We start from the raw sequence: 12,888 nt of genomic DNA on the forward strand, positions 1-12,888 counted from the left end.
ATATTACCTTATCTCATAAAAATCTTATGATGTTAAATGGACTGTCTTGTATTAACAATTAAAAGATAGCATATGTTTTGACATTTTGTCCAAAAATACAACCCCTGGGAGAATCTAAATTTCTCTAAAATTTGTCAGGGTTTATATTGATGACAAAGACTGCTTTTCACAAATCCCAAAGATTCAGGTCTATTAAATGTCTTTATCATTACTAAATTATAAGACAATATATATTTTGCTACAAATCAGAATTTTGCTCCTACAAGAGCAGAGCAAAGATACAAGATAAAGGACTGGCATAACTGTGGCCGATAACAAGGGAAGCACACTCAAAGATTACACTTCAGAAGGCTTGTGAGCTACTTTCTACCATCTTGTAATACATACTCCACTTGTGATTTAATACACATGGAGTATTAAAATTGCTTGAAACAATGATATGCAGCCCTGGTCCCTGGAGGATCTGAAGATTATGCCTATGTCAGGCTTCCAACAAAAAGGATAGACCTTGTGATTTTTGCATATAGAAGAAGATAATATGATTAAAACACTTTAAGGATACAGTCTTCAGATTAAGAAGAAAAAGCTTTTTCTCCCTGACAAAAGCTCTGCAGAACTAAAGCTGTGAACTACAGTAATGACATTAACAGGAGCCTGGTTGGTTTACACAGGGCAGGGAAATTAATGCTCTGTAACCTTCATGCATACCAGTGACCTTGTTCTTAAAAGATAATGTATCTTTTGCTTACCAAACTTCCCTGCGTTATTCAATGGCTCTCTTGGGAACTCTTAAGTCCTCAGTATACAACTAGGTAAGTGGGTAGCCTGGGAAAACAGAATAAGTTGTAGATCTTGGTAAGTGTGTATCTAATGATTCTTTTATCTAGACACTGCCTTGGTAACTTTGGCATAAATATATAGGCGCAGTTTTTCACTTCAAAAAAAACCTTACACCTCTCATTCTTAAAATGGAGTTTATTTACACAGATTGTCTCTTATATAAAGTAGCCAAAGAAAACAGAAGAAAAAAAAAAAAGCCGCCTATTTATTTTGGAGTTTCCAGCTGATTTTGATTTTCAGACAGCAGCTTGGTGTGCATCCTTTAAAAGGTAACACACAACATACCTGCAAAAATCTTAGTGCTACCAACCTGTACAAGACAGGCAGTGCTCTAATAAACCCTGGTGTTTGATTCCAGCAGAAATGGATGTGACCAGGCATTGGCTAAGGTTCCCTCTCTTTTTATTTTTAAGTGGGGCTATCAAATACTGCATGTTAAGAGGATACCCAATGATAATCCAGGCTTGCTGAGGAAGTACTCGCTTAATGCACAGATGCAATACGGCTTCTTGAAAGCAGGGAAGGTTTCCCATCTCCTCTTTAGCTAATTCAAAGTCAAACACCTGAATAAAGGTGCCAAACAGCTGGGTTACTTCAGTTTGCAAAAAGACAAGAGTTAGTTAATTTGCAGGAAGAATACCAAAAGCAGATGTAGAGAAGAGTCGTGCTTGTTCAAGCACTAGAGAGTGTGCAATGGATGCATGTTTGTGGTGAACAGTGAAAAAATGTCATCAACTCACAGTGCCGGGGGGTCTAATTGCATTTTATTGATATCACAAGGTGGAAAAGTTACTATCTCCTACTTGATGTGTTCTAATGAAGGAAACTCAGCTCCTTACTTTTAAAGTAAATTTTTTGCATTCATAAAGAAATAACCTACGTGGTATCTGACACACAAAAGGTTTTTTCCTGGTTCTAAGTATGAGGGTGGTACTTTGCTCCACTGGCGGAGTGGATCTTTCTGTGTAAACGTTTAACACTATTGAGAATTTTGTAAGATTTAGTCATACCTTAAAATTTTCCTTAATATGGTATGGAGCAACAGATTTGGGAATTACACTCACATTTCTTTGCAACTGGAGCCAGATAAGCGCCTGCAGGAACAGGCAGGGAATTACGGCTGAGAAGTTCTGCCTGTCTTCTACAAGCCAAAAGCCGCACGTGCCTACATGGTTACATGGAACAGCTCCACTGATAATCAGAGGTGGCTCAGAGAGGAAAAGCACTATAGCAAACCCTTCTTAATTATTACATGAACTCTTTTAATTATGATCTGTCTCAAGCAGAGATGACAGCATAGAAGTGCATTGGCCAAGAGCTCAGGATTGGCCAGGGATGCAGTGTGTAGAAGTGGCTAGCATGCCAATTAAAGCCCAAAGGCATTGGTAATTTTCTGTCTGTGATTAAAACGAGTGTTAGAGCATTACAATGTGTATGAGACACAGCTGGAACTCAGCTTTCCATAATACCTCTGTAAATAGTTACTTCAGCACAAGTAGGGAAAATACACGTCACTAAGGAAAACACTATGACCAGTGTTAACCTGAGCTGGGGTTTTGCTGTACTTGAGTGCAATTTCCTTAATTTGGTGATCATCAAAAACGGAAATATCCTCACGCTTGGACCTGTGAAAATAAAAAGCAGATTTCAGCAGTTAAATGGCCCACTGTCTTCTCCCTCAAGCACTGTAGTGTAAGAATATTATTTAAATTTTAAGAAAGCATCAGCTTGCACACTTCAATTCACCAACTTCTCATTGCTCCAGCCCCAGCCTTCATTCTTTTCTTTTTATCACAGGTTGGCACATGAGAAGAGGCCTGCAGTTTCTAGGTCACTATAATACATTTCAGTCCAGCCTGGGATCAGGCCGGGAATTTCTTTGGTCCACATACCAAAAATTTCCTCTTGAGAATGGGCAGCTGTCATGTCCTTCGCAAGCACAGCTGCTCTGGTAGACGGCCTGTCTCAGGTCAGAGAAAACCATGAAGACTGGAGTAAAAGCAAAATTTCTTCAAGTCATTAATTTAAAAACCTAATCCATTTATCTCAGCAGGACTGCAAAGCTGCTATTTTTGTGAGCATGCACTGCTTTGCTTTTTTTGTGTCTTTTGTGTGTGTGTGTGTTATGTGTTTTTGTTTGATTGATTGGGGTTTTTTTAGTCTCTTACATATTTAGTAAGATCAGCCAAGCTCATTTAGGAATTATCTTCACTACTTTCTCCAGACAGTTGATCATTTTTCTCCTAAATATGAAACTCCAGTAACAGCATGGGTATGAATTGCTAGATTGAATATCACAATAAGTATGAGAGAGGTTTCTCTCTGTGTGTGTCATTTTTAACAAATTAGTAAATATTTTTATAATTACATCGGTTTTACTCTGTGAGGATTTGTCCACATCCTAAGACTGGTTTACTGGATTGGCTTCAATCTACATCTAAGAAAGAAGTCTCACAAAGTATTCTTACCATGGCCAGTTGGGCACTCCAAGGGGACGATATGCAGGAGCAGAGATCCCTCGGCATTGGCAAAACTTAATCAGCTCTTCCTGAGGTGGCTCTCAATCTATAACCAAAAATACTTGATTTCTTCAGAAGCAGAAGTTACTGCAAGGTTTAGCATCGCTACGGTGACATACCAAGCCTCATACCAGCTTTGAGAAGGTGGTTCTTTTTGCAGCTATGGGGTTTTTAGGAGAGTCAGCCAGTATTTCAGATTATTTCCCCTTCTTCCCAGCCCTGCCTCCAGGAAGGCCCAATCTTCGTACGTTAGTTTCTCTTTCCAGCTGCCTGCCTCATTTTTCATGACCTCTTACAGTCCCCATATGAATGGGCTCCAGGGTCTGGTTGTCTACATCCAGCTGAAGCGCCCACCTCTATCATCCAGTCCTACCCATTCACCCCAGCAGTGTAGCCAGACTTTGGTCCTATCCATGCAGCCCCTTTTTCTGTAGCTCCTGGGACAAATACTGGGGTTGTCGGAAAGGAGAAGGGCGATCCCCACCACGTTTTGCATTGCAGAGCTCAACTCTCAGCCTGCACTTGCTCAGTGCTGCACCCCACATTTTTCATTACTGTATGGTTTAGCCAAATACTGGTGTATTCTCACACAGGTATCAAAAAGTTCAGCCTTGACATAAAAGTTATTTCACTGCCAGAGATGTTCCATCAAGCGCAGCACCTCAGATGGGTGTGATGTCAGTACTGATAAGTTTGAGAACAATTTACCTGATTATTTGCAGGTTTGTGTCTTAAGTCTGATTTGCTCAAGAGCTGATCTATCTATTTGCGGTTGAAGTCGGAGACTCCAATGTCCTTCACCATTCCCGCATCCACCAGCTCTTCCATAGCCTGGAAACACTACAGAATCAGACTTGCTATTGAATTAAGATCTTTATATATATATATATGGAAAAAATGCCTGTGCAAAGACTTCAATGGTAAAATCATCTTTGCTGGGATCCTCTTCCTATGTGGCGTTAGTACAGCACATTGAACGGTGGGATGCTGGTCAAAGACATGGGCTCTCACGTCATGTGTCATCATACAGATAACTAACAGCATTATTCAAGATTAACAAATGTTACACTATGATTGTTTCAGTAGAACAACTATTTTAAAATATTTTCCCCTAGTCGACCTTCAGCTCCAAAATAAAAGGGGTTTTTTTAAGGTAATTCCTCAGCTAACGATATAATTATCTCATAATAAAAAGCTTGTCACTTGGAACAGAGCAGCTCAACAAGGAGCTGTTCTGAGAGAGCTAGGGCAGGATAACTGATCATCAACACCGCTTAATTTCCTAAGGGAGGTGTAGCATTTAGCAGTGGCAGTATAGTATAATCAGTGCTGTATTCCCCCACACACCCCTGTTTTCTTCCAACTAGCAAACAAGAAACAAAATAAAATAATCTACTACCGGCCTTTAGAGCAGAAGATACACCTCTTGCAAAGCGGAAATAGTTTTTTTTTGAAGTTGCTATTACCTTTCCTCCAGGGCACTCCCTGCAGAGGTTTGTCATTATGTCCTAATGAGGTTTAACAACACTCCTGATTAGAGAGGACCAAGGGCACGTCTAGACCCAAAGGAAAAAGTGGCAGAGCTCTGACAGGTGGCTCCCAGGAGCCAAAGTCTCAATGCCTTGAATCCCATGGGACAGTGCATCAGGTAGAGATCCAAATAACCCAGCTGGAGGGCAGCAAGTGTTTTCTGGCATGCTTCCTTCACCAGTGATCTCTTGTAGGAGGTGGACCTCAGCTGTGGGGGTAGCCCAAAGCCTGGGAGCTGCTCGCCCAGCCTCACGACCACAGAGCATCTCTGGCAGGGAAACACACAGCGCAGGTGCAGAGGCAGGTCACGCTATGGCACATCTGGTCTTGAGGAAATGCCACTTTCGTGCACCTTATTTTATTTGCAGTGTTGTCAGTTAAGTGAAATGAGAATCAGTTACTTTGAAATTCCAACGGTTCACACAGCACTTACAAAGAAATAAAGCAAAACTGGTGAAAATCGACCCGCCAGCTTCCAGCAGATAGAAGTTACTTTATTTTTCCTACCATTGTTGTTGGGGGAAAAAACAAAACAAAACATAACCTAGGGGAGCTAACAGGCTGAGGCCGGCAGCACAGCAGGAGTGACCATGAATACAATAGCCCCACTTCCTATCTCAGAGGCAACTGAGAGCACGGCCTCAGTTCCTGTCTCCATGGCTGACAATGGACATGGACTACAAAAAAATCCCTCTCAAATCAGGCCATTTTTTTTTCAAGGGTTGACCTCTTCCTTCCCTCCATCCGCAAAACGCTCTGCCCTGACCGAGAGGAGTAAATTCCCAGACGAGCTGCATCCCCCAACACTTTGCACGTTGGGACCTTGTCTCTCCTCTTGAGAGCTGGCCTCATGTGAGACAAGTTATCCAAGGACACACCTTACTGACAATAAAGAGGTCTTCTCACATCACAACCCTCTCCTCAATTCTTTTTCATAGTGCATCCCCAACCTCACTCTCATTCTGGTACAATCAAAGTGGCGAACAACGTACACGGTACAATCAATGGCAAACTTCACTGCATCTCTCGCTGTTCCTTGGAGAGACTGAAACAAGAAGAAAAGTCAATAATTCTATAAACAGCAGAAAAAGAAGTTTGCTATCCTCCAAATCTGGAGACTTCAAACCCCCAGATAATGAGGTGTTCCGGTAAGGATCTTGCTTTTCTTCAGTTTTCTATAATAAAATGAGCTCTTTGGAAGTGGCCACGGGAATCACTGATGAGTTGCCTGAGCCGGTCTGCCCTTTTCTAAGGATTGAACATACACGTTTGGACACCAGGCTGTCTGAAGGTAAGTTCTCATTTGCCCAGAAATTAAAAGCAATTTTAGTATGAGATAGTGGCGACATGCGGGAATGAATCGCCCCTGGAAAGCTCACTGGTCCTGCACACAAAGACGGCTCTTGTTGAAGCAGAAGGGAGGTGAGAGGATGGCAAAACGCTACAGACAGTGCCACCTCCTGGGTAAAATACACAACCTGGTATTTCATAGCGAAGTAAGTCACTTCGGATTCTTGGCTTGGAGACACTGAAGAGTTGTTTGATGACTGGGTACCAATTCTGGAAAACGGCACTTCAAACAGAAACATGATTCAAAACCACCGCCACCTCCTACATTTAAATTTATTATATCCCCACCCATCATCTTTTTTATTATTATTATTATTTCACTTCTCTGAGCGTTTCCAATCAAAGGGTGTTTGGTCGGTTCACTTAAATAAAAACTAAAAATATTTTTAAAAAGAAACTGCAGCGTTTTTTTCCACAAGGCTACACACAACCAAATAGCCGGTTTAGATTTTCTTTTTCAAGTTTTCCTTTTTTGCAGCCCCTTTCCCCATCTGACCCCTCCCTGTGTGTCAGTACTGTAGCTTGCAGGGTGACATGGGAACACAGGCTAAAAAAAAAGCTGCCATGCAGGGACAAGCACTCCTTTGGGGGAAAAGAAAACCTACAGCAGGGACTGATCTGCATTGCTTTTGAGTGAAGGAGAAGTCAGTGGAGAGCAAAGGTGACAGCACACCCCATGATTACACAAAACTCTGTAACATGAGATGTTTTACAGAAAAAAAAAAAAAGAAAATCCATTACTTCATTTTACACGGTGCTTACTGGACAGGACTTCAAGTCAGAGTGACTGGGTAAAGCAGAGTCCCCGTTGCGGCATCGAGACACAGGGAGGTGCAGCTGCTGTAGGAACCTTGATATTGAACAGCTTTGATTAAGGAATTGCAGTGGGTTTGGGCCATGTTTTCGTCGCATTAACACAAGAGATTTTTGTGGTGGCAGGGATCGCGTGTCCAAAATTTTCCTCCTGTTTAGTCCAGAACGGTTCCTGTTGGTGTCCTAACAGGTTCCTTCAGAGAGCTCACCCATCGCAGCCCCAGTGCCTTGAGAGGCCTCACACGAGGCACACTGTGGTTTTTTAAGGCCTACTTAGTCACTTTAGGCTTCTTGGCGTCTTTTGTCATCAGACCAATCAAGACTGAAAGGGTTAAATAAACTCAGCCCCATTTGTGTGTGTTACGTAATGAGTAGCAGGAGCTGACCAAAAAATATAGCAAGAATAATTTAATATACTTGTTATGCTGGTGGGACGGTGTTTCATGAACTCAGCAGCTTGCAGTTCAATGTATTTCATTTCCAATCTCAAATCCAAGGGACAATTCACTGTATTTTTTTCCTTCTTAAGAAGCTTGCTCTCTTAAAATTTTCAGCTCATTTCCAGACTCCTTGTACATTTATAATTCAGTATATCCTAAAATTGTCTTTCTTATCGAAAGTCTGTGTAAAGACCTACCCAAACTATTTTCCTGTGAAGTGCTATGTACTCATCTGCTGCCATACAAATGAGTTATTTTCAGTCTCTAAGGAGTTTATATAAATTCCCGTTTCCATATCTACCAATTGCCACTTAAGTTCCTATATCTACACGCACTCATCAACGATGACACTGATACAACATGCTGGCATATTAATAACTAGTGCCAAAAGCAAAAAACGAGAAACAAACAACAACAACAAAGAAGTTAGGCAGAAGTTTTTACTTTTGTAGTATGTAACTTTTTTTCCATAGCTAAGAAAAATCTCTTTCTACCTGCACTTTAAAGATTTCCTGAAGGACGGATGTAAATACCTGCAATACCCAAAATATTTCAAAAGGCAAGAAACAGTGCACAGAGGATTTGCTGCATTTTCCTGACCTGAGGAGGAGATTTGCTAGTCTACTGCGAGTCTCAGCAATTTCCTGGTGTCACCTGCATGACTAGAGGCATGGGGATGGGGAGAGGTCATAGAATCATAGAATCATTTCGGTTGGAAGAGACCCTCAGGATCATCAAGTCCAACCATAACATAACTCTAGCACTAAACCATGTCCCTAAGAGCCTTGTCTAAACACCTTTTAAACACCTCTAGGGATGGTGACTCCACAGCTCCAGGAGGTACCTACCAGGTCCCCAGCCCCAGGATGGGCATCCTGGCGCAGGTGGGCAGCTCCAGGTAGGTGGCCATGCGTGGTCCCCTCCCCACCGCCACAGGCAAGGCGAGACTGCAGCCCCTTCCAAAACTTTTTAAATAGTCTCTACACCTCCCTCCTGCCTGCTGACTGGCTGCCGACAAGGAAAATGTGGGCAGAAGTGCTACAACAAACAGGAGAATGCAGAGATTTCACATTCATCACATGCTTCGGAGTATTTCAAAACTGATTGTGGGCTCCTCACGTGAATTTGTTGAGTGAGGTCATTGTGCCAGTTACGCATATCACTTTGATCAAGGTTCCAGCTTTCTGTATACCTCAGTCTCTGCTCTTCTGCAAGAATTTGAGGAGTTTGCACACTTCCCAAGAATGGTTTCTGGTCTCACCTGTCCACTCCTGAAGACATTGCCAGAAGAAGCTACAAAGCTGTTTGGCTCAGGAGGAAGTGCAGGTCTGTCCACAGGAGAGGTACTTCTTAAAAAAATTCCCAATACTGCTGAATCCCCACAGCACTGGGCACCCATATTGCATATATTCCCTCCAGTGCCCCCATTACAGCCTGTGGCTCATACTAACGAGCTGCAGGACACAAGGATAACACATTGCCTTTAATGAAGGGTTCCCATTGCTTCAGAGAGAAGCTAAGAAATAAAGAAAGTTTTGTCTCTTCAAGAGGCATCGTGTTTGCTCTGCGTGACTTTTCAAAATCAAAACTGCTTAATCTGCATGACTGGTGATCACTAATGGCACACTGTGGCATATTTGTGTTTCATGGACCAGTCACTGTTGTTTTCTATACTTACCCACTTCACAGAAGCCAAACAGCTTCAGGTATCTTGTCCCTTGACACTGCGTTGCTGTTACTTTATGGCCTTTCCTGTTTTCATGCTGTCCTACATTGGATTTTTTACCACTCACAACTGAAAACAACTTTGCATAAACTGGAAAAAACTGTTTTACAAGGCTCAGTAGGAACTGTAGCCTATTCAGGAGAACCCCAAACCTCTTGTTTTTATGCAGGGCGGGTTTGAGCCCAGCCTGGAGGCTCCCCTGTCCTGCCAGAAGGAGCTGGCGTGCTACTCGGTTTCAGAGCCCTGCCCAAAAAATTTGCAAGATATGAGTGCTAAGCATTTACTGTTCATCCAGCCATTAATGAACTTTTCCTTCCCTGTCATTTCTTTGCCTGTTAGAGGCAAATCCAGCCCCAGGGTAAGCATCACATTTGGACAGGCGGCGTCTTGAATGCCCAGCGGGCCGGAGCGGGTCACCGTGTTCAGGCACTTTTTACCCAATGCAGACCCTGCATGCAGAATACACTTAACCTGAAAGCATAAACTTGTTGTTTTGGAGTTAACGCAGACAAAAGCCAACAAAGCCTGAGAGGCTGAGCCTGAGAACACTCAGCACTCCTGCGGCAGACACCCAAAGAGCCCCCACAGGCATCAATCCACCCTGCTGCTCCCTACAGCAGGTCCTCGGCCATACCAAACTGATGTCCTCCAGCAGCAGATTTCCTTTTCACATCAGGTAGTTTTCCTCTTGTACCTTTAAGTCGTTGCTCGTGCTCGTCTCAACCAGCAGCAGCGACCTCTGCCCGCAGCCTGACCTTTCCCGCATGGCTTTGTGTCGCAGACCTTCTTGCTCCTCCATCCTACAGCCTGGCTTTTCCCCAGCAGTCGGAGCCAGAGATGGCTTTGGCCACGGGCACCTCAGCCCCACGTCCAAGGATTTTAACTGAGTTCCGCAGATCACCGCAGCTTTGGGACAAGCCAGAGGACAAACTCCTTTAATTTTATTTCTGAGGTCAAAAATAACAGTCTTGTTCTGCCTGAATTCTGCTCTCCAGATCATCCACCTGATGCCCTGGTCACAGGGACTGCCGAGGAACCCATAAAGCTGGTCTATAACCAAGGATGGGAAGAGATTCACTCCAGCTCATTAAGAAAATAATGTAGATTAACAACAGGCTGGCTTGCCAGTACAGATGTCATGTCCCCTGTCCCTCAGCGATTTGTAGCCACCTCCCTAACGAGAGGGGCTCTCCCGGTTCCTCGACCTCTGCTCTGCCCACCACAAAGGCAGACATGGAGGGTTATGCCTCGCACTGCTCCCCCATCCCTCGTGCAGCAAAGCACGTTTTCACACTGAATCAAACCGCATCCCACTGGCTGCTGAAATTCCAGTCGTTAATCTATTTTAGGAAAACAGTCATTAGCTCAGCACACCCTTTCTTAAGCCCGTGTGAAGGTCTTTTGTTCACTTTGCCTTTATTTTTAAGTCCCTGTTCAGTTTTTCACAGCACTCACGACTTTTTTCTTTAATCCAGGTAGCTTTAGCTCAGAAGCATTTCTATTCCAGGTTTTTTTACTTCATGTATGCCAGAAATTTTTGATGGCAACCCCTGGGCACATTTCCACAGGCAGTTGCAAACAGCGCTGAGCCTGCCAGCTTGAAGCTGGTAAAATATAATCCAGCCACGTGGGGAACAGCATGGAGCCAGAGCTAAATAGCTCTCTTTTTGAAAAACTAATTGCTTCACAAAATACCTTAGAAAGGTTGTTGGAGGTTTCTGCTTGCACTCCTTAGGAAAGTGCTGCCCCCTGCTCACAGCTTCAAGCCCAAGCTGTGTCAGCAGGAGAAATACCAGCATGGATGTTATTGGTGAAGCCGGACCCAGCTTGACATCACCAAAATGTCCCTGGGAGAAGTTTGGCCTCAGTCAGGATAGGACCAGAGCTTGGCTTTAAGGAGAAGAGACCAGTAAGACAAAGCTTCTGGAAAGGCAGCGCTGTAGGGAATGCCGGGGGCCAGTGAAGGGCCAGCACAGGGTGAGTAAAGGCCCAGTGTTGGCTTCCAGGAAGGCAAAAACCAAAGCTGTCCCCAGGGGAGAAAAAAAAGGCAGCGGCTGCCAGTGAGAGAATCTGCTTAGCAAAGGTTACACCTGTTGAAAGAAGATGCTTTCAGTGACTTAAAACTGCCAAAGTTCCCTTGCAGGAATATTATCACAGAATTCATTACTGGAATCTATGAGAAACAACGGCTGATTGTGTTCCACACACTTACCAGTAAAGCCATTATTATTAAAATTACTAGCAATGCTAAGTCCTAATATGATTTACACATTTTGTTGTAGTTTAGAGTAACTCCTGTCTTATCAACACATTTTTTAATCTGTGTTAGGATGGGTCCTTTTATGAAGATCTTTATTAAGCATAGAACTTGCATGTAGCATTTTTGTGTAAATACCAACCATAACTAGTTGATAAGTGACTCCTGTAAATTAAAACAATACTGGAAGTATTAAAGAACTATTTCTCTTTTACCTTCATATATCGTTTGGGGATTTACAATATAGTGAAGCTTTAGAGATTATATGTATGTGTGATACATATTTTTATATATCTCTTTTTATAGATGTTGCTTTTTTTCTTTTTTTTTCTTCTGTTTTTCTTTGTGTTTCTTGAAGACAGGGAATATCTGAATCTGAGGATGAGTCTGCTGGAGATGAAACAGAAAACTGGTGCATTTTGCTACTGCTCTATTCCTATCTCAGAGATTCCTATCTCAGAGACTCCTTCCCTTAACACATGGTAATCCCAAAACAAACAAAAAAAAGGAAAGGGAGAGTTACCAGGACCTACAGTAATCTCTCCACATGTGTATTCTTGGCTTTAACTGCTTTTTCAAAGCCCTTGCTACCCAAGCCAGGCTTCACTCAGTGGCTCAAACACATAAAATGAATCCCAATCCTGCAGTGTCTCTACAGCACTGCTGTGGCTTCAGGCAGAGATCCTGGTGCTGCTTTTTCGTAGCCAGACCCTGAGCGAGGGGAACTCCACGTCATAACTGCAAGGCAGAGAATATCAATACATGAGCACTGAATCCCACATACTTAGCTAAAAGCTGTCCCTGGGCAGTTTATCCAGTGTACACCTGAGCTTTGCTGCAGAGGCCAAGGCAGCCAAGGTGACTTCTTGCAACAGCAGCTCAGGTCGGGCAGAGTGCTTAAATCTATACACCGTGCAGGTTGCCCACCTTCCCACTCCTCCCTCCCATGGCCCATCTGGATCTGGAAGCAACATCAGCTTTCGCATGACAGCAAACCTGACAATAAACCCCTTGTGTCTCCAGTGTGAGGGCAAAGTGTCCTGGGAAGGTTTAGCCTCATTTTCCTCGGCTGTTGGAGCTAAACACAAGTGTTATCTTTAGCCCAAATTCTTCTGCTGAGGGTAGAACCTCTGGGCATGTGGCCTGGAGCCCCCCACCTGCATTCCCCGCTGTGCTGCCTTGTGGACTGAAGAGTGGAAAAGGCGGGCTGTGATTTTACGTTGTGCAATCCTTGTTCTTCAAAAAGCAGATGCTGTATTTTTCCTACCACACACCTCCCAGGTCTAGCAGTCTTTCATAGGGACTGGGATCAGTCTCAATTCTTATTTTCATTCAGGAGTTAAATTCAGTGCTTATGATGATTGAAACATTTAACACTTCGGCTCTCTGGACCTCAGAGACTTTAGGTCTTTG

General features: G+C 43.3%; 1 pseudogene; it reads right to left on the bottom strand.

Moving 5' to 3' along the window:
* Positions 1-399: 399 nt before the first annotated feature.
* On the bottom strand, positions 400-8,402 carry LOC135988070 (aldo-keto reductase family 1 member B1-like; annotated as a pseudogene).
* Positions 8,403-12,888: the final 4,486 nt, after the last annotated feature.

The sequence above is a fragment of the Caloenas nicobarica genome, chromosome 1 (genome assembly GCF_036013445.1).
Source record: "Caloenas nicobarica isolate bCalNic1 chromosome 1, bCalNic1.hap1, whole genome shotgun sequence".
NCBI classification, from domain to species: Eukaryota; Metazoa; Chordata; class Aves; order Columbiformes; family Columbidae; genus Caloenas; species Caloenas nicobarica.